At 40.5% G+C, this 27,448-nt stretch overlaps 1 protein-coding gene across 4 annotated transcripts in view; it reads left to right on the top strand.

Moving 5' to 3' along the window:
- The first annotated feature begins 3,599 nt into the window (after positions 1-3,599).
- Positions 3,600-27,448, top strand: part of NFKB1 (nuclear factor kappa B subunit 1) — a 115,070-nt gene continuing 91,221 nt past the window's right edge. For 2 of the 4 annotated variants that reach the window (XM_058666991.1, XM_058666989.1), the window contains exon 1: positions 3,600-4,328. The gene's annotated coding sequence lies outside the window, so the exon portion shown is untranslated. The remainder of the gene's footprint in view (positions 4,329-27,448) is intronic. The other 2 variants (XM_058666990.1, XM_058666988.1) reach the window with 1 other exon arrangement.

The following is a 27,448-nucleotide window of genomic DNA, read 5'->3' as shown; positions in this document are numbered from 1 at the left end:
TTCCTAAGTGGGATATTGCATCCAAACTGGCACGTTAACCATCTTATACTTGTATAGATCTTTGTGCTTGCTTTTACCTCTCCTTTATCTCAGTTAAACTGTCACAATGTAACAAACTTACACATTGTTGCATATATGTGATAATTTTTGTACGATAAATACAATATACATCATATAAAACATTGTTTGAAGCTATTATGCAGCAATTAATATAAACTACAATGATGTGCTTATTTTACAGATTACAGATGAAGTAACTAAAGCTCAGACAAATGATTTCTTGGCAAAAGTTACACAAATAAAAAGCAAAACTAACACTCAAGCTCAAGTTTGATTCCAAGTTTAGTAAGCTCTGTCCATTTCGTCTTGGGTCTCTCTTACAGCTAGGACCTGTGACCCAACTATTTCTAAGTATGTTGAGGCGATGTCATAATCCCAAATTGTACCCATTATAGAATTACAGTTCAATCTGGACTATTCTTATACGAGTTGTAACACTCAGTGTATGAGTCTGAATTTATGAATCCTTTTCAGAGATTGTGACTGCCAGTGTACATGCGCCACAAACTTCAGAGTTCTCTGCACACTGACACGCCAACACTGAGCTTCACTGGGATCTCATTTGTGACCAGTGCCACTGACCTCTGCCTAATATTATTGCCGTGGATTTCACATTCAGACTTTTTTCCCTTGTAGTCTAACCACAATAAATATTTGATAACTTATAATAAATGTATTTGTAAGAAATCTCCTGAGAGCAGTTTGTAAATAGTGTATAGAAAGTGCTGGGTGTCAAACTAGGAGGACAGGAAGGTTAACCAGTGAGCCAAAAGAGTACACTGAGAGCTTTTATAGTTTTGCCATCTGTAGTGACAATTGTATTCCCTAAAAACATGTGTTCAAGTCCTTAAGCTCAGGTACCTATAGGATGAACTTATTTGAAGTAGGGTTTTGGCAGATAGAAAAAAAGTTAGGCAAGGTGATACTGTACTCATGTGTGCTCTAAATCCAAGGACTGCTGCCTTAGAGCGAGCAGAGGAGCTTTGGATACCAAAACTCAGAGGAGATAAAGGGATGGAAGTCATATGACAGTTGAAGGAAGACTGGAGTGATACAGCAATACCAAAGAATGCAAGGCTTGCTGGAGCCACCAGAGGTTAGGAAAAGCAAAAGATTCTTACCTGGAATCTTCAGGAACAAAGTCTTAATGCCATCTTTCTCCAGACTTCTCACCGCCAGAACTGCAACAGAATAAATGCCTATTACTTTAAGCCATCCAGCTTGTAGTAGCAGTGTGTGGCAGAAAGCTTGAGGGTTCTGGTCTAGCGTGTATGCAAATGGAAACACATAGACCACACTCTGGAGCTGTAAGCAAAAAGGAAGATATTTGGGCTGCTCAAGCCAGGAATGAGACCATCCTGTGGCCATAAAACCTGGCTCCCAAGCAGCCAGTAGTTACAGCTTTTACGGGGCTTCCTTCTAGGGAAGCTGTCCAGGTGCATTATCTCACGAAGGGTTGCCCACCCTCAGCGGAAGGGAGGGCTGCAAAAGCCCACTAAGTATTTATATATTACACCAAGCTGAGTTGATGGTGGAGTTGTAGAAACATACCAAGAGGGTTTTTGGCTTTCTGTGCAGGGAGGGGGAAGGTGAGGGCACAATGGCTGTTTGCTCAAATGCTCTGCAAACTAGCCACACCTGCATCAGAGACGTGTTAGACGCAAGCCTGTCCGTGTCTTTTTCCAATCAGTCGCATCCCTTTCACCTGCAAGAACCATGATTATTCTCAACACAGATTTAGTCATTTTGTCTATTTTTCTCCCCAGGGAGCAAGGCTGTGACTAATTTGCTGCTACTTTTAGCCCTAGAAAATGAATTTGAGTGTTTAACACCATCCTCCATTTTAAGGTCCAGCAATGCTATCAATCTGAGTTTCAATTTTAATGGAATCCTTTTCACTAATCAACATTCTTCCATATTTGTTCCCAAGCATGCTGTTCTGACTGAAGCCCTGTAAGAATCCCATCTAGCCATCTTCTGTGCACTTTTCTTCTCACTTCCTTCACCGGCACTTACAGACTTCCTACATCTGTTAAGCCACAAGTCATTCTACATAAACCATACACCAGTCTTTTAAAGTGTAACATTAGTCCAGTTTCTAGATTGTCACATAAACATGTGTCACAGGATTTCTCAGAAGTCCTTTCATTTGTGTGAGTTCTCCGAATTTTGGCTGTTCATTCTGGGAGTTACAGCAAATGCCTGGAAGGTCGGCTGTCTCAAGGTCACCAGAGGCTCATCTCGAACCTGCTAGACACTCCTCCAAAATTGTCTTTCGACTTCTTAGAGGAGGAAGATAGCGGTGGGGGAACAAAAAGGAATGAGACACAGGTGTAAAGGGCAAGCAAAAGGCTACAACAGTAGTGATTTTATTCTCTTGGCTTTTTGTTTTTTACAGTTTTGTTTGCAAAGTGACCAGGTGAAGGTGGAAAGAAGAGGGAAGAGGAAAGTACTTCCCAGGAGAGAGCCAGGAGCTGGGGTGCCTTGTGAGAGGGAGGGAGACATACCCAACAACAGTGATGTTTAAAAGCTGAATTTACTTCTGGCACTAAACTCAGTAATAAGCAATCAAATGGCTAATGAAGTTCAGGAGTTTTTTTGTTTTTTTTTTTTAAGTCTTTCATGGTCTGAATTCCTTGCAAATGTGGGGCTTCTTTTTAAGGTTATTTATTTGAGAGGTAGTTTCAGAGAGACTGGGAGAGAGTTCTTCCACTCGCTGATTCACTCCTGAAATGGCCACGGATGACCATTCATGTATCACATGCAGTGGCAGGGAAACCGAGTACTTGGGCCATCTCCTGCTGCTTTCCCAGGAACCGAAGGTAAGGAACTGGATGCTGGTGTCATCAGCCTGCAGCTTAGCACACTTGGCAGGCAGCCTTGAGTTCTTTCTTGGAGATCCAGCCCACCGTGGGTCTCCCCCCGCCCATACTTAGTGCAGTGGCAGGTGCAGAAAGCAGTTCCAAAGGTGGTCACGGGGGAACCTGTCCACGCATGCTAGTTGCGGTCTACCCAGCATTAAAAAAGAAAACTCCGCTCTGGCAGATCAACATTTCTCTGTGAATTGTGAACTAAAACCAACGCTACCACCGTCCCTCTCCTTCCATCTCTGGTAATCATCAGAAAGGCCTGACCGTACCCCCACCTGCAAGTTATTAATAATTATCGCAAAACCAGTAAAGCTTCGCCAAAATGCAGTAGCTACTCCTACTTCACTGGACCTAAGTCGGTTATGATATCGGAATTCCAGTTTAATCTGTGAGGAGATTTGAGTGTAACTGAGCCAGACTTAAATGGAACATACAGATGAGATTTATTTTTGTAGCTGGCAGGCTTGGATGCATGCCGACCCCTCATCGCCGCGAGCTGCTCGGGCCTGCCTTTCAGGACTCCGGACCGTCCGCACCAACAGCCTTACAGCGGCTGCCGCCTGCCTGCCTGCCTGCCTGCCCGCCCGCCCGGATAATTGGGGCCCGCGGGCGCTTCTTGGGGGAACGTCCCCACTCGTTCCAGCCCTTCAGATCTCCGGAGCGCCTGGCAAGAAGCAGGGAGCCCCCGCCCCGCGCAGGCCACCGGCGCGCCCGGCAGCCTAAGCGCGCTCGGCGTCCGGAGGCGGCCCACAGGGGCGGGAGCCCTGCCGCACCGCCAGGCAGGGCCAGGGGCGCTGGGCGCCTCCACAAGTGCGGGCTTTCCCCACCCCCGGCGGCGACCCCACCTCCCGCCCCCGCGGCGTGCGCGCCTGTGTCCGTCTGTCGGTCTTCTCTCTCGACGTCAGTGGGAATTTCCAGTCAGGAAGTGAGAGAGTGAGCGAGAGAGCGAGAGAGAGAAGTGCACCAGCGAGCCGGGCAGGAAGAGGAGGTTTCGCCACCGGAGCGGCCCGGCAACGCGCTGACAGCTTCCCCTGCCCTTCCCGTCGGTCGGGCCTCCCGCCGCCGCCGCAGCCGCCGTAGCTGCCCTCGGCCTGTACGCTGCCGACAACCCGGCGCAGCCCAGGCCTGAACCGCGGGGGCCAGGAAGGCGCTGCCGCGCCGCCCGGCTACCGAGCGCCCTGCGCTTTGCCTCTGACCGCGCTGCGGACATGGCGCGGCGCTGACTGGCCCGGACCGGCCAGACTGCGCGCCCCCTCCCGCGTCCCAACCCGCTCCCGGGCCCGCTCGGGCCCCGGCTCCGGCCGGCCACTGCCTCTTCCTTCGTCAGCGTGCAGGCCCGCGCCGCCCCTGGGGGCTGCCCACAGGCGCAGGGAGGCCGCGCGCTGACTCGCCACCAGGGTAAGCACAAGTTGGGCTGGTGGGAGGCAAGCTGGGGGCTGGGGGGCCGCGTCCCGCACCCCTTTAGCCCGCCTCGGACTTCCTCATTCCTCTCTTACCCACTGGGCTAGACTCTGGGTGGAGGTTGACAGTAATTGAGAGGCACATGGGATTGGCGACCGGGGCGGGGGGAGGGAAGCACATCCGGACTCGGCGGGTGCTTTGCAGCCAGCCCAAGGGCCGCGGCCGCCGGACTGTCCTGTCTCTTCGGGTCTCTTTACCTGGGTGAGCACGGATACCTGGGGGGACTCTTGGAAACGTCTTCGTCATGGTCGTCTTTTTTTTTTTTTTTTTTTTTTTTTAACACGCACCCCCTGGTCTCTGTTTAGGGAGAGGCTGGAGGTTCGGGGTGCGCTGCTGTGCGGAGATCGGGGAAGGTGGTTGGTGCAGTGCAGAACCAGATTTCACCTAAGGGTGTTCCATGAAATGAAAGCAGAAGTGCTTGTCAGTTCTCTAGGTTGGAAAAGCCCTCCTAGCTTCCCAGAATTGAACAGGAGAGCCTATTCCTCCCTCTCCTACTTCTGAAAGAATCCCTCACTTCCCGTAAGTGCTTGTGGGGGTCCGCCCGCGCGTGGACATAGGCACACTCGCACAGCACACACGGCGCCAGGGTCGTAATCTGTCCACCTGCTCCAGTTGTCAAAAAGCGGAGGCCTAGTACTCATCCAGGCCCTGTCGTTTGAGAAAGATGAGAAATCACACACTTGGAGTGCCTTTTAGACACCGAATTACATAAAACTCTTGGATGGTGGCACCATGCATTGTGTCTGACCTCTGAACCCAAAATCATAATATAAACAAAGCCTATTCTAAGTATAAGTTGTCTCATGGTTTAAAGTAGACATTTATGGAGATGTTTGGTCCATCCTGACTGGAGCTTAAGGATACTGGGTTTGAATATCAAGATTTTGAATATTTTTGTGATCTTTAGGTAGAAATTTTCAGCATTACAGCTTATGAAATGACTATTTAATGGGAAGAATTTCTTACAAAGCTTATGCCCTGAGAAAAATTGTTATAATATTATTTAAATATTTGGTAGTTCTAGCATCAAATGTTTTCTACAATCTTTGGTAAATGCTTGGGAACAAAATAGTAATTATTTCTCTAGCAGGATTCCTCAACTGAGTATTCTTGAATAGTGTTAGCTGTATTAGTTTTGCTTAGACTTTAAGAGGGAAACTTAATTAAAACAAGCCTTTAGCTGACGTATGTTGTTTTCTTGATTTTAATATTGTGCTTTCTAGAGATGAATCTTTCCTATACTTTATGTACTAAGGAAATTATGTAAATAAAGCAAAGTACTTTTTGAGCTTATGAACTTTGGAAGACAGGACATCAAAAGAAAATCGTTTTAGCATTTTATATTTATCATGTAATTGTTGACACAAAAGCATATATGTATTTATACATGAAAAGGAGACAGGAAATCTCATGAAACCGTTCATCCATATTTATACACTTGGAACTCCTGAACGCCCTCCTTGGCTTGTTGAGGCAAAATGTCTTCCTGAGCTGCAGCCTAGGCAGCCAACTTGAACACAAAAGATTCATCATGTGTAGGTTTTAATGCTGGAACATCAATACTGCTTGTTGTGAAGCGAACCACTTCTAAACTGCTTGAAAGAGATTTTTGAGAAAGTAGTGTTGGCCTGTTAGGAGTTGGTGATTTGTAGACCTGTTATCCTTGCTTTGAAATTTCAGTTGTACCTCTTGTTCTGCTGCTGGTGCTCATGCAGGCTGATGGCTGCTCCTACTTTCAAACTCTGTAAATATAGGAGTGTACATGTAAAAATAGTCTTGTTCCCCTTTGTCAGCTTCCTTTGATCTTTGCACTTCCTTTTTACTTCTATCACTTAAACAATATCATTTGTGATATCTGAGTCGCAGTTGGTTTAAAGCTCAGTCTGAAATAAGCAGAATTACAGATCTACGGATCATACACTTGACATTTCTCTCATTGTTCCTTGAAACAAACTGAAACTAGATTGAGTAACATGTGTACAGGTTGTTTTGGCTACCTTTTTTTGGATTGCCAGATAATGGATGAAGTAAATTACTGCCTAGACTTTCAGAGATTGCTCCTTGTAGGAGAGAGAAACTCTAAATAAGCAGTTGGCACCGTATGTGAATCTTGGACTATCAGCAAACCGTTTTTGCCTGATTTAAGGGAGGTATTCCCCTCATCAGAAGAGGTGAAAGTTCTGGCTTCTGGGGGAAGTGGTTACTTCCTAACCTTCAATTAGTTTGAACTCAAGAGTAGAAAAGGAGTTCACATTTAAAATAATGAAGTAATTCTGAGTTGCCTTATGGATTTTTGATCAAGTGCTCCAAGTGTCTGATTCACCTTTCAGAACTTACTAGTAGATATGCCCTTGTAAAGAGATGACTGCAGTAGGAAGTGCATCTACAAGAGGAGAGAATGGTTTAACTGTAGGACAAATATTCACACTATGCTTGTCTCCTCTACAGATTGAGCAGGACTCACATCAGCTGGAATGGGCCTATGTGAATGAACTGCTGTACAAAGTTTCTCCTTGATGTGTCTGTCTCATAGTAGGCATATTGGTTTGGTTGTTTAAGTGGCTTTCTGTTTACAATGTGAATCATAGGATAATGGGGATGTTATGTTTAAAGAAGATAAGGAGGGAAAGGAAATTGAATTGTAGTGCTGGAGGATACTTTCAGTGGTTTTGCTTCTCCAACTACACATTTGTCTAATAAGGGTTAATTGACAACTGCTTCCTGGTGACCAGTAAACCACAATGGAGCAATTTATCCTGCTTTCTGGGAATTCATTTTCATTTGCACCTCCCATAAATAGTGAGCTCAATTAATATATTCTCAGGCGAGAACTTAAGTCGGCAGGAGTGTACATTGCCTTTCATAGTCTTTGGAATTAGTTTAGTACTCACTTAGGAGGCTTAAAGTGATGGAGGCCTTGGCTCAGGGAGAAATCTGTGGGTTTTGTGGTATGGTCCTGCAGGTCACTTTAACACCTGTGCTGTATATGCATGTATATTTAAAAATTAATATTTGAAGCCACATAGTTTGTTAGTTAAGATAGGGTTGAACATGACTGAGTCTCTTACCTTTCTGATAATTTATTAATGAGTATCTAGTGCTTTGCTGGAGATGAACAAAAGAAAAAGCAATGGCATTTATTTCATGATGGTGAAATTGCTTGATACTTTTGGTCTCTGCTGCATTAGATGTTGCTACCGGGTTGGATTGATTGCTGTCTTCCAGATGTTCAGAGGAGGTTGATAAGGTCTGGCCCTGATAATCAGACAATAGTCTAGAAAATAAGTTGTGAAATTCAGTACACTAAAACCTAGCAGTTTACACAAAAGTGGTATAAGATGCAATTTATTAAGGATTCTGGAAACCTCAGTAAACACATTTGCTTAGAATACTAATCATGAAAGTATTTTAAGTTTGGAAAAGCTCACTTATTCTTTACATTTTGTGTAGTAATTAATACAGATTTGTTTATTAGCAGTCCAAATTCCCCTGCTTAAATTTGCTACCTTTTTTGAAATTAGAGTAATGATACATATGGTTTAGTTATTCACTTCTAACTACTTGTTATTTATCTTTCACCATCAGGCCACCAAAATCCTTTTAAGTATCTTTATAGGGGGCAAAGAATAGGATTTTTTTTGAGAGTGAACAAGATCCAAGCCATAAGTTTGTATTCCCATATGTCCACAATATCTGGGACAAGGTCAAGGTTGAAACCAGGAGCCGGGAGTTCTACCTCTAGTAGGTGACAGAGGCCTATTACCTGACCCATTATCACTGGTCCAAGGACCTGCATCAGCAGGAAGCTGGGGCCAACATCAGAACAAACCCAGGCACTCTGACATGGCTTGCAGGCATATTCATTGGTATTTTAATCACTAAGCTAAATGCCTATCCTTAACCAGTTTTTATTCTGACCCATGCCTTTAGTAAATATTAATTAGCTATCCAAAGATATTGGGGATTTTTTAAATTTATTTTTATTGAAAAGGCACATATACAGAGAGAAGGGATAGAAAGATCCTCCATCCACTGGTTCACTATCCCAAGTGGCCACAATGGCTGGAGCTGAGCTGATCCGAAGCCAGGAGCCAACAGCTTCTTCAAGTCCCTCACGTGGATGCAGGGTCTCAAAGCTCAGAGCCATTCTATACTGCTTCCCAGGGCACAAGCAGGGAGCTGGATGGAAAGTAGAGCAGGCAGGACACCTACTGGTGCCCATATGGGATGCTGGCGCTTGAAGGTAGAGGATTAGCCAGTTGAGCCATTATGCCAGCCCTGGTTGATTGGACTTTGAAGAATGTAAATATTCATTATTGCTTACTTCCAGAGAGCCCAAGTTTAAAAAGTGCAATAGAAAAAGCTGTCTGAGGAAATCAAATCCTTTAGTTCCAGATGAAGGAGGATCTAACCTACACTGACAGGCAGAGGTTTGTGATGCTTCATAAGCTGCAAATTTGCCCATAAGAACCAGTGTTAATTGCTGAATGAATCGATTCATTTGATTTGTTAAATAGGCAGCCTTTTTCTATAAGGATCAAATATTATACTGTTTTTTTGCTTCCCTTCCGGGAAAAAATAAAAGCAGCCAAAAGCATAGCTCTTGCTTCCTGGGTGTGCTACTTTCTAGAGTGCACTTGAAATGTACTGGAACAGGTAAACTATTTTTAAAAATACATATTTTCTTCCAGAGGGAGCATTTCATTCTGGAAGAGGAGTTTATGATCTGGAAAGTGCCTTTCTGTTTTGATGTTTTAGAGAGGCATTTGTCAAGCATGGCCATACAGTAATTGGCATGATAAATGATGCTGTTACAAGTGAAAAGTGTAACTTCTTGGCAGAGTGAGAATTTCTCTAAACCCCACTGAAACTGTCTTTTCAATGCTAGTGTCTTCAAAAAAGGAAACAGTGCTGTTAGCACTCATTCTACTCCTAGGGCTGCTAACATCTGTGTAAATTAATCAGCCAAAAGATTTAAAAATTGTGGTATAAACTCTAAAGCTAACTATTGCCTATCACCTGTAAGTCTGTGAGCTTTAAAAGCTCCTGTAGGGGAAGCCTCAGGAGAAAGTAGATAGCTAGTTGTTTTTTTTTTTTTTCTTTTTCTAATCATTTATTCATTAATTACATTGTATTACATGACAATTTCATAGGTACTGGGATTCTCCCCCCTTCACCCCAAACCCTTCCCCCATGGTGAATTCCTTCACCTTGATGCATAACCACAGCTCAAGTTCCGTTGGGATTCCCTAATTACAAGCTCACACCATACAGAGTCCAGCATCCCACTTGTCCAGTCAAATTCAACGGCCTCTTAGGGAGGCCCTCTCAGGTTTGAAGGCAGAGCCAGCAGAGCATCACCTCGATCAATTAGAAGCTCCAACATATTATCAGCAACAGTCCAGGTACGATGAGACTGGTGCAGAGTCCACTGATTGACATAGTCCATCTTAGAGTTTCCCCTTGTCCAGTTTTTCGCTGCAAACATATAGCTGATGTGGTTGATTGATCTACTCCATCTTCCATCTTTTCTTGGTTAATGTTTTGATTCCTCCATTTTGTTCAGGGGAATCCCCAAAGAAACTTTGAGGTGTTCCCAGTCCAGGCTCCTATATGCACTACTAGTAAGCACAATACCCGCCACAGTCCATCACTCCAATCAGCTGGTGGTTGTAACCCCTGGGTTGGTTCTATTCTGAGCCCTAACTTGCTTTCCACTTCACATTATTTTCATGATTGTGTACCCCCATAAAGCCTGAGGCCTCCTCACAGCAGGAATTTGTTGGTTAGTACACAGTTGTAGAGTTTTCCAAAAACAAGACAACAACAACAATTAAGACTTTGAATCTAACTTACCGTGATTCTTTGTGAAAATAGTGTATGAAATGAAGTAAGCCATCGGGAGGAGACCAGAGCATAACTGTGTGCTGGTGTGATTTTGTTGTCAGGGAACATTGAGTCTGTCTGTCGGAAAACAGCCGTGATGGTGTGCGCAGCTCATGCCACTGCACTGGTTTGCCTCCTGTTTAGTTTTTGGTTCTGACCCTGAACTCCCTTTACCGGCCTCAGAATACCCAAGTTTTAAAAATGAATGATAGCATGTCTGCATAGAGTCCATTTTGCTCTTGCCAACAAACTGAGGAGGAAATTACATGTCTACATATATACCAACCACACTGTAAATCTGCTATTGTTAAAGTGCTCCAAAGGGGAAGGAGGAGTGCATTTGTTAGTTAAAATAATAAAACTTTATGCAAGTCTGCCTCTGTCCCATGAGATAGCTCCCAGAGAATGCAGCTTCTAAGCAGAAAGAGAAGTTTAAATGAAACAAAACTGTGATTGTGTCCTAATCCTTACTGTACTAATTAAGAGTACATGCATTTCATGGCTTTCATATTGGAAAATAGTCACTGAATTTTTGTTTGATGTGAGCCATTTTGATTGTAGGCTCATTCAACACCTGCATGAAAGCTAAGCTTAAGAGACAGAAAAAGTTTTTTGTTGTTGATTTTTTTTTTTAATGGTTTGGGGGCAGGCATTTGACATACTGGTTAAGTCACCAATTAGGATACCTGCATTCCATAGTGGAGTGCCTAGATTTGATTCTTGGATGTGCATCTGACATCCCACCCCCCTTGCTGCTAATGGCACCTGGAGGAAAGCTGTGCTGATGAAGTAATTAACGGATCCCTGTCTCCCACGTGGGAGATTCAGATTGAGTTCTGGGCTCCCGACTTTGGCATGGTCCACCCTAGCTGGTGGAAGCATTTGATAGAGCCAATCAGCAGATGAAGATCTCTGACGTTCTGCTTTTCAAATAAAATTTTAAGAATAATTTGATTTTTAATCAGTATTCATTGCCAAAGTAGTAGTTATTTCAAAAAGCTATGTTTTCATTGCACCAGTTGGATGAACCTTATTGTATCACGTCTCAGTGTCAGGACAACTATGTTCCTCATTTATCCCAAATGTCAACTGTCACATTTATTATACATGCAGAGATAAAAAATTAAAGTGATGACAGACCTCTCCTTCTGAATCAAGCTACCTGTTTGTCGGATTTATGTCCAAGCCTGCAATTTATTTAGACCAGTGAAAATAAATTACTTGATCATTTTAGAAAATATACCTTCTAAGACATAAATTTTGAGAATGAGAAAGTGACAATTTCTGCAAGCTTTAAGACGAATTCCTGACTCATATTTATTGGTATTTGAACAACTTCCTTTTCTACCTGTGTTTAAATACAGATGTAAATGGTAGAGTTTTACCATGTATTGGTGTTGAATAATTAAGGCTTGTTTTATTCAAATTTTTTCCCAATGAATAGCAGGCATGATGGTGAGGGCAAAGGAGAATATTCTTAAAATATGGATGTGTCACCTAAGCATTTTTATGACATAAAAGAATGGAATAAATATCAATGGCTGTTCATGGAAGTATAGAGGCAATCTAATGTAGAAACAAAGAGGGTTAAGAATTAAAACTAAGCCAGTCTTATTTTGTGAATGTTTAGGAAAGCATGTAAAGGGAATATACAAGACAATTGATTTATATATACCAACTTAAGAACTGATTCTAAAATATAGGAAACGAGGGTTTTTTTTTTTAATGCCTACAAGCTGCTCATTTTAAATTGATCAGGAAGTCTAGGAAAATATTTTCTCGAAGAGATGAATTAACTAAAAATCCAGTCCCACATGCTATTCATTTAATTCATCTGCTTATTATACTGCTAATACATATTGTGGAATGTAAGTTTAGTCTTTGTGTGTGTGTTTACACCTAAGAGTCCTTTCAGAAGATTTGATCAAAGCAAATTATAACTGGAGCACAGATAAACATTTAGGGGGAGAGTGCTCTATGAAATTAAGACCTGAACTGCTACTGACTTGAATGTGAAGAATCTTAAAAGGATGCATTCTATACCTCATGGTTGAAAAAGGGAGGGGTCACAAAAAAAGGAGTGAAGAAGGTCACCCTTGAATAGATCCTTCTGTAGGCATTTCATAGCAGATTATACTGTTGCTGTTAAAGTGAAAGCAAGGGATTTTCCTCACATTCTCAAAGTGTTAGAAATATAGAAATATGTTGTGATTAAGTCAGCATCACTATATCTGGAGATTTAAAATTAAAATAAATGGCAGCTGGCAAAAATTAATGTATTTCCTTGCTCATACCATATCACAGTATTCATTTGGTTTATGTTTTATAGTTTCTTGCTACGTGTTTACTTAGTTTCCTGACAAAGACATTTACTGAATTTAATTAGCGCAGTATGGACTAATTTAAAACATTACAGATAAGGCCTTTGCAGATAAGTCCTTTTTTGTGATGAATGAGAAGAGTTTCCTGTTTCTCAAGTCTATTGCAGTAGCCAAATTGGAATTAAGAGAAGGTTTAGTTCTGGGCTGAATTGGATGGATGACTGGGGGAATGAATAATCGTGCTGCGTTCACTGAGTTGTATTTGGGAGTCTTGTCGCTCAGGACAGAAACTAGTAATTCTGTTGCTAAGATAAGTGTCTTGACATAAATGTCCCCAGCCATCAGTATCCATCCTCCTCCACTGTTACTATAGCATGTTAGGGAATGCTGTCATTTGTTCGATGTGATTCATTCTGCCTCACTTTCTGGTGCAGCCGCTGAAGTCGGCTGCCTCCTCTCCAGAGGCTTTCCCACTGCAGTGAATTTCTGGCTTTTGTTTTTGTATTGTCTCCTGAGGTAATGTTTCCTGCTTCCTTACCATCCGTCATCCCAGCATAATGTTTTTTTTTCCTAAGATGCAAGTGTAATCATGTCACTCTCCTTACATTTCTAGAGGGACTCTCAGATGTCTTCCCAGGCTGGCTCCTGCAGCTCTCACCATCCACCTGTGCTCCTTAGCCAGACCCTCCTTTTCAGATCAACCATATCAACTCTCAGTTCTCAGTGCATGTTGTTTGCTTAATTTGAAGGCCCTGGCATGTTGCCTGTTTTGTCAGCAGTGTTTTCCTTCCTGGTTATCCTGCTAATTACTCAACCCTTAGTCCAGATTCAAATATCCTCATTTCCTTCTCCCCATCTCCCACCACCTCCCACCACCTCTCCTTTCCTCCCCGACCTCTCTATAGAGAATTATGTGATCCCCTTGTGTTTTCTTGACTTTTTGTGTGTTCCAGGAAAGAAATATCTGAAGGCAAAAAATTATGTCATTTACTGTTTTTTTAATGGCATTTAGTATGTGCTGAATATGTGAGTAAATTTTTATAGGAGTGTAGTACTGAGCTGTGTGGCCCTGGAAGTTGTTTTTAACTTTTAAGTTTTTTTTTCCACTATTTAAAACAATGGGAGGGTTAGATTAAAGAATGTCTGCCTCTCAAATTACATGTTTCTATGATATGATTGTTTTAGCTGGAACACAGCAGGATTCCCTGCCATTTTGAGATAGGTTGTGGAAAATGCTTGTGATTGGAAATTAAGCCAGTTCTTGTTATTGTTATGTGGATAATGTGCTGTAGTTTTTTGTTCCAGGCTCATTTCTTCGTCATTTCAGATTGTTTGGAATTCTAGATTTTCATTGTTAGTCTCTGATGATCCTGTGTCTCCAAAGAGTTAGATAACAAAACAGATTGATGGTAAAATTCAGCATTTGAATTTTAGGTTGGTCCAGGGTCTTGCTGGCTATAACTATAGCTGCGAGAAAGAATCCTCATCTGCCATGAAGGAACACAGTTTCTAGGATGATAGAACAATCACATAAACCAAGAAGAGAACATTGAGAATGGTAGAAAAGGTAGTCTGTTAAAAAGCAAGTTTGTAGATGAGGAGGCCTATGGAGGAGGGCAAGCTGCTTGCTTGTAAGGAAAGTTTACTTTCATGCTCTTCCATCTTTTATAATTTATTTTTCTCTTGTAAAAATTGTATACACAGTTGTTTAGGACATACAGTTGTATGTCTTAATATCCCATGTGCATTGGTAAAAAGGTAAATCAAACTAATTAAACATTTTAATAGCAATTCATTTGAATGTGTACTAAATTCTTTCTGACAGTGACAGTTCTTATTACTGCAAGTATAATGCTCAACAGGTCAAGAGGTCTAGAACTTCATGGAGCTTAGATCAGTTCTGTTTTCAGTTTTTAAAATTAAGTTTTCTTCTTTAAGACTTTATTTGAAACATGGAGTACAGTGACAGAGAGGTAGACAGAGAGGGAGAAAGAGAGACAGTAAAAGAGAGAGCTTCCATCCACTGTTCACCCCCTCAGATGGCCTCAGTAGCCAGAGCCTGGGCCAGATGGAAGCCAGGAGTCTTCTCTGCGTCTGCCACCTTGGTGAGGGACCCAAGTACATGGACCATCCTCCACTACATTCCTAGGAACGTTAGCAGGGAGCCGATTCAGAAGTGGAACAGTTGGAACTCAGTGCCTATAGGGGATGCTACTGCCACAGGTGCTAGCTTTACCACTGTGCTATAGCACCGGTGTCCCAAATTTTTTTAATTTTTTTTTTTTAACTAGAAGAGCCAGCTTTTTTAATTTGTTTTTTGTTTTAAAAGGCTAACAAAAAAAAAAGTGAAGCTTTAATGGTCTATCTTAAATTACACTTATCCTAGGCCTGGGTGGAAATCAAAAATTAGAACATTGTCTATACTCCCAAAAGCCCCTTCTGGTACCCTTCTTTGTCAATACCCGTACCCTCCATTCATTGAAAAGATTTCACTAGCAAATGACTTCTGGGTTATGGGTTTATTGAATCCATGTCTCATGTTCATTTGCATATAGTCGGGGGTGGCTCAATAAATTTATTACTGCAAGGTGCTAGTAATTAGCTTCACACAGGAACTCTGCTCTGAATAAAGATTCTAAGGTTAGTTTAAATTTTTCTCACCGATTTTTTCTGAGATATTCATAAAAATGTGAAACAAATCATGTCTTTATATGAAGTTATCATGTATGAGTTTGAGAGTAAATATTTTGTGTGTTGCCAAGTACTTGGGCTCACTGACAAACACAGGAGAAAAACTTATCTGTCTGATTTTATCAGACATCGGAAAGGGTATATATGCTATTTCTCAGTTTATATGCTAACCTCTGTTACGTATTTTAAAGGATTCGTTCATGTGTGTTGTCTGTGCAAAGGGCTTCTAAACTAGGTCTAACAATTGAAAGATCACTGCAGAAGACCTGATTTTGGATCTGGAAATAAATGTAATTTTGGAAGCTCTTTACTGTAATTGTTTCCTCAAGAAACCCCCTTTCTCCCTCCAAGTTGATGGAAGCCATATCCATAGAACCAAACATTCTCAGTTCATGTGATGATTTTTTCCCCCAAAACAAAGCACATATTTGTATGTTTTCTTGAGGGCAGATACCATGAAAATCCAAAATAAGTCATATTCAGATTTAAGAGAATCAGATCAGTTTCTCCACAGATGAACAGAAGAATGCTAATCTATTTCTTACTCCATTGAAGTGGTCTTCCTGTTCAGTTTGAAAATATCAGTACTCCAAAAATCAAGACAGATTAGAATTGAAGTTAGAATTCGTCATTCTGTATTTCCAAGGTAGATGAAATATGTAGTGTTTCATGTAGATGCAAAAGGTCAGAACACATTCAGTAAGTCAAATAAATAAAACCAATAGACAAAAATGGCCAAAGCTTTTTAAATTGTTCATTGAATGAAAGATCTGCAAATATTGTTGGGTGTTTGTCTTTATGTGGTAATGAAAGGTGATGATGATATCCCAGGCATGCCTTTAATTCTATCGTAACAGGTTTGACCTAGTTCAGTAAATCTTTAGAGAATTTCTTCAGCTCTACAAATTTATCCTTAGCTGATTTTGTCTTACTATAACATTTAAAAATTTGCTTAGAGTTTTTCTGCATGGCTTAATTACATATATTTGGGAATATTTGGGAATCTTTCTGCTAGCACTTTTAGATTTCAGTCCACTGTATTTATATAAAATTTTCTGAATGCTTTTACTGTAAAGTTTATTGACTTGTGTACTGGCCCACGTGATCTGTCTTGGTGAGTGTTCAGTGTGTACTTGGAAAGAGTATAAACTTCACAGTTAGGTGGAGTGTTCTGTACATAGACCTGGATTTATCTGACTGATGATGGTGTTTTTCTTTAATTTTCAGTATCCTTACTGCTAAGGCTTGAATGTGCCCATTCCAAAATGTGTGTTAGGAGTTAATAACCCATGTGGCAGTGTCAAGAACAGAGGACATTAAAATATGATTGGGTTATTTCGGGGCTCCTTTCCTTGTGAAAGGGATCAAAACAAGGATTCACAAAGTGGACCCAATTTGCTCTTCTGTTTTCTGGCATGAGGACATAGTGATCCTCCCTGCTGGAGGATACAAATACTGATGCCTGCTTTTTAGGTTTCTGACAGTTCTCCAAAATTGCAAGAAATACCTTCCTAGAGGAGTCATTCTGGTTTAGTACTTAAGCCACCATGTGTGATGCCAGCATCACACGGCAGAGTTCCCCATCAAGTCCTGTCAACTCTACTTGTGATTCAGCTTTCTACTAATGCGCCTGGGAAGATAGCAGATGATGCCCAGGATGCTTTTATCACTGCCTGGATGAAATTCCTTGCTCCTAATTCGACCTGGCCCAGTGCTGGCTGCTGTGGGCATTTGGGAAGTGATCCAGTGTTGAGAAGATCCATTTGGAGTCCAGCACAATGGCTCCCTGGGTTAATCCTCTGCCTTGCAAGCGCTGGGATCGCATATGGGTTCCAGTCTGGACCAGACGCTCTGTTTCCAACCAGCTCTCTGCTTGTGGTTTGGGAAAGCAGTAGAGGATGGGCCAAAGCCTTGGGACCCTGTATCCATGTGGGAGACTTGAAAGAAACTTCTGGCTCCTGAGTTTGAATCAGCTCAACTCTGGCAGTTGGCAGCCATCTGGGGAGTGAACCAGTAAATGGAAGATCTCTGTCTCTCCTCCTGCTTCTGTATATCACCCTTTCCAATAAAAATAAGTAAATCTTTAAAAATCTGTTTTTCTCTCTGCCTTTTGAGTATGTCAGTCTTTTTAAAACGGAGGAAATGAGATATTTCTCTGTAAATCATATAGCCTCAAATATTTTGTTACAGCAATACAAAGACAGTTATTGATATTCTGATCTGCTTTTCTGAGTTATTGAGAAGAGTGTGGTCTCTAGTTCTGCTGCTGCTTTATGTGTGTTGAAGTTCTGTTAATAGGTAAGTACAAAGTATGGTAATTCTCCTTGATTCATTGGCCTTTTTAACCTTATGAAATATTCTAGTTTGTCTCTGGTCGTATTCCTTTTCTTGAGGTCTATTACAAGTTCCCATACTTATACTTTTAACTGTGTTTTTAATGTTAAAGTGCAATTCTTATGGAAAGCATATACTTGCATCTTGCGTTTTTATCCAGTCTGACCACCTCTACTTATTATAGGTGAAGTTAGGCCATTTCCATTAAATAAAATTGTTTTGTTGAGTTTGAGTGTCTTGTCTTTGTGTGTTTGTTACCTTTGTGTGCCGTTTCTTCTTTATTCACTTTATTCTTCCCTGTAACCTTTTAAATATATCAAGCTTAGTGACTTTTCTAGTTTTAAAAATCTATTTATTAGTTTCTTTTTAAAATTTTGATTGATTTATTTGAAAGACAAAAAGAAAGACCTTCTTTGTCTCTCTAAAAGGCTCCAACATCAAGGCTGAGTCAGGCTTGAAGGCAGAAGACAGGAACTACATTCAGTTCTCCCATCTGGGTGGCAGGAACTCAAGTACTTTGGCCATTTTTCACTGCTTCCCAGGGACAATAACAGGGAGCTGGATTGGACACAGACTAGGCAAGACTTGAATCAGAACTCCAACATGAGTTACAAGCATTCCTAGCAGCAGCTTCACTGGCTGTACCACAGTGCCTGCCTCCTCATTGGTTATTTTTCTGAAATTTTTGTGTTACAGATTACAGTATATATCCTGGCATCTACAAAAATGGACAGAGCTACTATTCTCTTACGGTGTAAGAGCTTGGCAGTGCTATCCTTCCCATTGTCCTCTTCCCTTTCTCTGTGCTGTTATTGATGTACATTTTACTCCTTAATGTGTTAATAATTTCCACAATATGTTGTGTTTTTTTCAGCAGTCAATTGTCTAAGAAATTAAGAAATAAGACGTCAAAGTTTTAGGCTAACCCACATAGTTACCATGTTTGATATTTTGATTCTTCTGTGGAGGCCCAGCTTCTGTCTGGGATCTTGTCCCTTCTGCACCAAGAGCTCTCTTTAGCACATCTTTTAGTAGGTCTGGCAATCATTTGTTTATTTGAACACATCCATTTCACCTTTATTGTTAAGATGTGTTTGAGTATGTTTCTAAGCTGATCTTGTTTCATTTCAATGCTTGAAACCTGGCGTTCTTTTGTCTGCTAGTGCATGTCTTTGGTGATGAAGAATCAGCTGTCATGCTTGTCTTTACTGATCCATTTGTCCTTGTCGCTTGCTGCTTTTATGATTTTTTGTTTTTGCCCTCTTAACACTGTTTTAACAGTTTGACTAGTATATGCTTAAACATGATTATGTCTTCCTGTCCAACATGAGGATCTTTGACATTTTTGTATCTGGATTGATTTCTAAAAAACCTCTAATTTGAAAAATTCTTAAGCATTGTTTCTTCAAGTTTTTTCTTTATTGTCACAAAGTTTCAGACTACTGAAACTGAAACTGTCTTCACTTTATTCTACCTTTTTTCTCTGTCCTTCAGTTTGAATAATCTTTTATAACCTTTTTCTGGTTTATTGATCTTATTCATTTATAATATTCAGTATGCCAATAAATCTATCTGGTGAAATTTCATTTCATATCTTGAATTTCCAGTTGGTTTGGAAAGAAAGTCTACAATTCTCTGGCCAGTTAGTAAGTCTGCCTTCTCCTTTATATCACTAGACATATCACTATTAGTTGTTTCAAAACTGCTAGTTGCAATTTATTGTTTTTGTTACTTTTTCTTCTGGGTCATGTTTTCCCATTTTATTATAGATGTAATTAATTTTTATTGTACATTGTGGCTATTGTAGAGTTTACATTTTTATATTCCTTTACAGTTTTGTTGTAACAGGCAATAAATTTAGCGGTGGCTTGCCTTTTTTTTTTTTTTTTAAGTTATTTCCTTATTCACTTGAAAGGCAGAATGACACAATGGGAAGGAGAGAAATAGAGATCTTCTATTTACTGATTCATTCAACTGCCTGCAGTGGCCATGGCTGGACCAGACCAGCAACCATGAACCTATGGAGGATAGGGACCCAAACACTTGGATTATCATCTGCTAACTGTCAGGTGTGTTAGCAGGAAGCTAGATTAAAAGTATAGGCAAGACTTGAGTCACTCAGATATGTGATGGAGGACTCTGAAGTGGGCAGGTTAGCCCCATTCTCCACAGTGCCCACCTCCTGCCTGATTTTACCACCGTGGCTTTAGAGTAGCCCTGATTTTAACACGTGTCCTTTATAAATATCGCCTGCTCTTCTGAGGTTGCAACTGAATGTGAGGCCTCTCCACCCTGGATGATTGCACCTTCAGTACTTCAGCATCGTATGATCTCTGGAATCTCCATTTAGCTCTTAAGTCCCCGTAATATTTTTGCACGTGGACTTTATATGGTGTTATCCTGCACTAGCACAGCTTAGTATCTGGCCAGTGACCAGGACTGAGTCCTGTGCAGATTTCTAAGGCTGTTGTTCCTTGTGTAAATTCTTTCTCTTTGATATTCTGCCCAGTGAGATTACTGCCTTCTGTTTGGCTTTACTTCTTTGTGTCATGATTTGGCATGTGTACTCTTTCCAAAAGTGAGGGTAAATTTGATGCCTTATAAAAGTCTATTGTCCAGTGTCTTAGATTATTTACTTAAGCATTCTGTGTACTTCACAGCCGAGTATGGCAAAAGGACAAGTTCAAATAATTTCATCTGCTATAACTTAAACCAGGAGTCTACTTTTGACAAATTGGAGATTGTAAAACTTCTTATAATTAAGGCAATTTGATAAAATATATACTGATTATTTACCACCTTTGCAATGTAAAGAAAAAAACTCATTTCTACTTTTTAGGCACATAAAGCCATTTTTAGAAGATGTTAAACATGGGTAAAGTCAAATTGCAACAAAATAATATGTCAATTTATAAAAACCTACCAGTAGACATACATATTAAAAATCTGTGTTGACTTTGAGCAAAGCAAGTTCCAGGGCACGTTCAAGAATTTCGTGACAGAAGCCAGTGCTGCAGTAGGTAAAACTACTGCCTAAAACCCTGGCATCCCATGGGAGGGCCAAGGCTTGTGGCCTAACTACATAATGCTAATGTGCAAAAGGTAGCACATGTGTTTGGGCCCCAACACTCACTTGGGAGACCCAGATGAAGTTCTAGGCTCCTGGCTTTGAATTGGCCATGCTCTGGGCATTGTAGCCATCTGGAGAATGAATCAGCAAATGGAAACTCTTTTCCTTTCTTTTCATGTCTCTATTTCTATGTCTCTCTGTATGTAGCTTTGACTTCTGAATAAATAGATAAATACATATTTCAAAAAGAAAAAGCACTTCATGACCGAAGTTGGGTTTAAGGTGAGCCTTACAGAGTTAATGATAACTAGTCAGTCAAGATGGCATTTTAGGATGCAGAAAATACTGGGAGTAAATACATATGGTGGTAGTAAGCAAGTTGGTTTTGAATGATGGGTCTGCCTTACTGGAGCCTTTTAGTTAAGATATAATAATACATGATGTTTATAGATCTGATATAATAATATAATACGCTGAATGGTTGAGGCTTTCGGACTTTATCTTGTAAGTTGTATAACAATAATGCGAAAGATACTTTGGAAAGAAGAGAGATTGCAGTGAGGAACAACAGTTAGAAGGCAGTTACTGTCTTTCAGGAGTGAAGTAATACAGATATCACCAAAGGATATGACAGTGGAAATGGAAATAAGGGCCGATTAGAAGGAGCAACACAAAACAAGCTGGCTGAAGTTGTTTATTAGCGGTTATGAGAATGGCATATTGGGAGACCATTGGCAAACTTGTTGAAAGGACCTATTAAAACTGGAACGATGAGTTTTGTTTTTAAAATATTAACTTTTTATAATAGTCTCACTGCTTCTGGGTGTAGAACATAGGTGGCAGAGGCCCAGTTACTTAGGCTATCAGCCACAGCTTTCCCATGCCTGTTAACAAGGAGTTGGATGGAAAACAAAGCGGCAGAGCCAGCACTCTTTAATGAGATGCTGAGGTTGCAGGTATAACTTAACCTTCTGCACCAAAAGAATTGCTCTGGTTCAAATATTCTGTTTACACTGCAGTACTTTTGGATAATGTACTTGGGTCTTTTGTTCAAATGGGAGTTGAAAAAGCCCATGGTATAAAAATGAGTCCAAAGGGTGATCTGACTAGAACACTTAACAAAGTAATTGTTGTACTGAATTGCAGACAGCTAACCCTTGCTACCTTCATATCCTTTGACACTTACTGTGCTGTTCTGTTACCTGTTTATTTTCCTATTTAGTAAGTTCTTATTTTATTTACCTTTTGCAACAGAAAAAGCCACCACAAGAATAGATGTTTAGTGTGTACAATGTAGTGTGGGATACCTGCAGAGTGCCTGGGTTTGTTTCCTAGATCAGATTCTGATTCCAGCATCTTGCTAATGCACACCCTGGGAGGTATCTGATGAGACTCAATGCTTGGGTTCCTGACACCCACCTGGGAGGCCTCTGTTGAGTTTCAGGCTCCTGGATTTGGCTTGGCCAAGCCCTGATTGTTGCAGGTATTTGGGGAATAGACCAGCATGTGTAAGACCTCTTTCTTTATCTCTCTGTCTCAGTCTCCTCTCTCTCTCTCTTTCTCTACCTTTCAAATAAGTACCACCATAAAGCAAATTAAAATGTACACACTTAACTGCTTCTTAAAAGTTTGTGGGTTGTGTAGGTTGTCTGGGCTGAGTTTCTCAGTTGCTGTTGTTTGGTCTGAATCTCAGGTAAGCCTGCCCTCTCTCGGCTCCACATCATCTCTCATCCTCCAGTAGGCTAACTCTTGCTTGTTCGCGTGGCATCATGCATGTTCCAAAATAAAAATGTCATTGCAAGGCTTCTTGTAACTTGAGTTTGCCTTGTTTGTTGGTGAAAGCAAATCACAGGCCTGCCAAAATTCAAGAGATGGAGAAATAGGTTTTCCATATTGTTGGCTGGAGTTTCAGAACATTTGTGGCTATTGCTCTCAGCCTGCTACAACTGTGAGTTCTGAGTACATGACTCCATCATTGGTAAATTTTTTAATGAGTGACTAAATTAATGAAGAAAGGCAAACAATCAGGTAACTTTTCAAGGTGCTTTAGTTTCCTGTACATACTTTCATCGTACCATCAGTGAGAATGTGTTTTATATACACATTTTAGGGATGATTTCTTTATTCATTCTTTGAAACTGACCTAAGAAAGTTTTTTTTTTTTAAGATTGATTTGAAAACAGGGATGGAGAGATTGAGATTCCATCTGCTTGTTCATTCTATAACAGTCACAACACCTTGATTTGAGACAGATGAAATCCTAGTTAAGAACTCCATTTTCTGCCACTTGGGTGGCAGGGACCCCGGCACTTGGGCTGTCATCTTCTTTACCAGGTGCTGTAGCAGGAAACTGAATGGAGGCAGAGCAACTTGGACTCAAGTCAGCACTGATAGGGAATGGTGCACTTCATGGTCATGGCTTAACCTAATGTGCCATCATAGAGACCACCAAAGAAATAAAAAACCCTATCACTTAACATTGATTAATTTCTGTTTTCACAGTTGATTCTGTTGTGAAGAACTCACTTAGATTTGCACGTTGCCAGAGTCTTTTGTTTTTTTTTCAGGCTATGCCTCTGACTTCTATACATGAGTTGTTTTAGGACCACCCGCCCACTTGTGACAACTGACAGTCTCAACATTGCTAGAATTCCCCTGAATGTAAAATGGAAACCATTTTAAGATTTATTTTTATTTGAAAGGTAGTGAAAAGAGAAGAGACAAAGAGATTATCTTACATTTGATGGTTCACTCCACACATGACCACAACAGCCAGAGCTGAGCCCATCCAGAGCCATAAGTCAGGAGCTTCTTCTGGGTTCCTATGTGGATACAGGAGCCCAAGGACATGAGCCATCCTTTTCTGCTTGTGTATAAGCAGGGAGTTGGATCAGAAGTAGAGCAGCAAGGACTCAAATTGGCGCCATCATGGGATGAAGCGCCACAGGTAGAGGCTTAGCCTACTACACGATGACACTGGCCCTGAGTGTAAACTTTTTGCATCAGCTTTGAGACATAACCATCTTATAGAGAGAATATGTCCTGGTACTCAAAATATAGGGTGGGAAAGAAATTCAATATTTGAGTGTTCTTAGGTTGCCCAGAACTTTTGTTTGTGGCTTTTTTTTATCATAAGCACCTGTTATGCTTTCTGACAGAATGGGCAACATTGCTGTGTGTCACTCATTCTACTCCTTTGGGAGCTAATGAAATGAATGTTGTGTATCTTATGTACTATCACTGGTAGGTTGGTGCCCCATCGTGAACAGGAAACATTGATATACAGGTTCTAAGAGTTGTATTTGTATTTGTATTTATCAAGCTATTGTATATATTAATTGGTCTCAGTTGACAGAAGTGCAACACTATGGCTGAGAGAAATGTGAAAAGGAGTGGGAAAATGTAGAAAGTGAAGTGATACAAATCTAAATGTGGCTATACAGAAATACTGACTTCAAACAAGTTTGGCAATCAGCTGTTCTAAAAAATAATTAATCCCACCACCAACTTCCTTTCACCATCCCTGAGCAAACATGTTACCAGCAATATTAAACAGCACATTTACAGTTAATTTTTTCATTGTTTCCAAAAAGATGTTAATAGTGCTTAAAAGTTTTTGATTCATTCATCCTTCATTTTCAAGAGATTTTTTTATTTGTTTGAAAGAGCTATAAAAAGAGAGAGGAAGGATTGGAGCGAAACAGATCTTATCGCTCGCTGCTGGTTCGCTCCATAAATGACTGCAACAGCTAGGGTTGGGACAGGCTGAAACCAGGAACCTGGAGCTTCATCTGAGTTTCCTTCATGGGTGGCAGGGGCCCAAACACGTGTGCCGCCTTGGGCTGCTTTCCCAGGCTCACTAACAAGGAACCAAACTGGAAGTAAAACCATTGGAACTCGGATGAGTGCTGCTGTGGACTGCCGGCATCACACAGACAGTGGCTTTACCGACTGCCACAACAGTAGCCATCATGCTTCATGTTTTAAACACTGTTTATCATTAGTTATTAAAGATGTCAGAGTTTAAGATCAGGGCAGGTCTATTAAGTATTTCCAGTTATATAATTGTGGTAGAAAATAAAGTTGTGGAAATGCATAACTTAGTAAAAGCTTCCATGTTATATCTAGGTCTGAATTATTCTAACAGTTGCCTAATATTAGGTTTATAAATGTTGACTAAATCTGGTTTGTTCTCGAAAGATATGTAGCTTATTTTCAATGTTATTCCTCAGTGAGTACTCTTACAGTTTTTTGGGGGCACACTGCCTCAAATAATTTTTAGTGCAAATTCTTGAAATTGGAATAGCAGTATCAAAGGATATTCTCATTTGAACATGTTGCATTATATCCATGTGTAACTAACTTATATAGTCTTTCTTCCAAAAAGTTCATGTATGGAAAGAGATTTCACCATGTTTTTCTGATGCATAAATGTATTACAGAGAAATGGCGAAAGGTCATCCCTTCTCATAGTGTCATCCTCATTTCCAACCAAGATGAAATGTTAAAATCATGTCTAACTGGTGTCTGTTCTCTGAATAGAATCTTGAAATTGGATGTTCCTTCTTGATGGCACGTAAAGTTCTGGTTTTTTAACTGCAATTTGTGCTCCTTTGGTAGATCATGAAATTACTTGAATGGATTTAAAGAGGATGTGTGTGTGTGATATCTAATAAAATGGAAATATATTTTCTTAAGGGGATTACAATCAAAAAGTAAGTCTCTGATCCTAGGAAGTATCCCTTGTAATACGTAAATACCCAAACTCCAACCTTAACGTTAAACACCACTTTTTTTTTTTTTTAATTATTTATTATTTAACTTCAGTAATTACATTGTATTATGAAACACCACTTTTAATCAGCTCCATCTGACTGTCCTCTTTCACCAAGAAACAGATGTAATGAGCTTTGTTGTTCATAGAGGGTTTGTTCCAGATGTTCAGACAATAACCCTTTTGGCATGTCACAGAACTCATCACAAATTCAGGACTAAACTTGTTGCAACATGGCTTTTACATGAAAACCACAAACAATTCACTGGATGTTTAATTTGTTGCTACCCAGCTATGTTTTCAGTTTCTGTTTCCATGGGGTGAAAATCTTGCCAGAAACCTTTCCACTGGGGAGAAATGCAGAGATTAGACTCATCTCCCCCAGCCGACTCTGGATCTCCCTTTCTGTTTCAAGGTCCTTCCTCAAAAGCGCAGAACTGAGCGAAGGGACAGTGAAGGGAAGGCTAGGGGAGCAGGGGGGCAGAAGGGACTTTCCCCAGTCCTTTCTAATCCGTTAGTTCCAAAGGCTCAATTAGCATTTCAACATTTTAGAAAGAAAACCTGCTCTTACAATTAATGCAAATATTGCTAGTGATTCATTCTTTCCAAATGATTCTTGGCTTCTTTTGGCATTTTACTTTTAAATTATGAATTAACCTTGCTACCACCCTTTGGTTACTCTTGCCTCAGCTCTTCATAATGAATGTAACTGTCTTGTAGGGGCTATAGAAATTCAGATTGAAGGTTTTATCTATGGTACAGTGGTGATCTTTGCTAATAACTCAACATCCCTGTCTTAAATGAGCTACAGTGAATGTTTTTAAAATTAAGGTGAAGGCTGCTTTCTGTTAATTACATACATTTAAGCTCAGGAAAACCAGTTTATACTTAAGCAGTGCAGTAGAGGTACTGAATTGTTTTTTGTCAGTTTCACGAATCAGCGGTCTCTTCTTTCAAAAACTGTGGGCAAAGATTGTTTGAAAATATTCAGGAGATTGACCCAGATCACTGACCAAAAAAAGTGACTTTAATAATTGTTCTGAACATGTTGGATCCCGTGGTAAACTAAGGATAAGGATTTATGTAGCTTTTTGTTTAGTATTTCTCATATACCTGAAAATGATACTGATAATTCATTATATTCATGTAAAATTTAAAAGTGTTTCAAAATTATTATGACTTCAGTGATGTTTTCTTTAAATAGACATTTGCCAGCCAGAGAACATGTTTCAGGCTCAATGTAGTTCTGTTTTTTTTTTTTTTTCTTTCAAAAATCTGCCCCATCGAAGTCTCACATTAAAGGTTAAAAATGAGACCATGGTGAGTTTGGTTAAAAGCCAGTCACTTACCTAGCAGTGGCAGAATTTTCAATGACCTATCTCATCTATATTGTAGCATGTCCCATTGTCTCTTAAAAAAAAAACAACTTACTTTTGAGGATTTACTAAAGGGTGAGACAAAGACAGCGTCAACTCCCCTCTCATCAGCTGGCCTCCCATGGTATGCATTAGCAGGAAGCTGAAATCAGGAAAATCATCAAGGATTGAACCTGGCACTCCTTTCTGGGATGTGGTATCTTAACTCACAGCTGAGATACTCCAGTTCTCTCTTTTATAACTGCTTGTCTTAATTCACATGTATTCACTTGCAACTGTTTGAATATCATCAACCAATAGTTTCTTACTTGGGAAAAATATCTCCCTGCAAACCTACATGAATTTCATGTCCAGCAGGACTTGTAGCTGTCCCTTTCCCTTTTGCTAAGGTTGGGCTGGGCTCTGTATCCTGAAAGTCATTATGAGCCTTTCTTCCTCTTTGTCTGTCACTCAGTGCTCCAGCAGGCACAGATTCATCAGAAGACAGTTTTCTCTTGGAGGCTAAGTGCTCATTGCAGCTTTAAGCAATGTGTTCATTGGGGTGAGGGCTGAGCGGTTTGAACAGAGTCATCCAACAGTACACTGGGCTTTAGAGAACAAAGAAG

The sequence above is a fragment of the Ochotona princeps genome, chromosome 7 (assembly GCF_030435755.1).
Source record: "Ochotona princeps isolate mOchPri1 chromosome 7, mOchPri1.hap1, whole genome shotgun sequence".
Lineage (NCBI taxonomy): Eukaryota > Metazoa > Chordata > Mammalia > Lagomorpha > Ochotonidae > Ochotona > Ochotona princeps.
The sequence above is the reverse complement of the archived record's forward strand: the minus strand, read 5'-3'. Positions and strand labels throughout refer to the sequence as shown.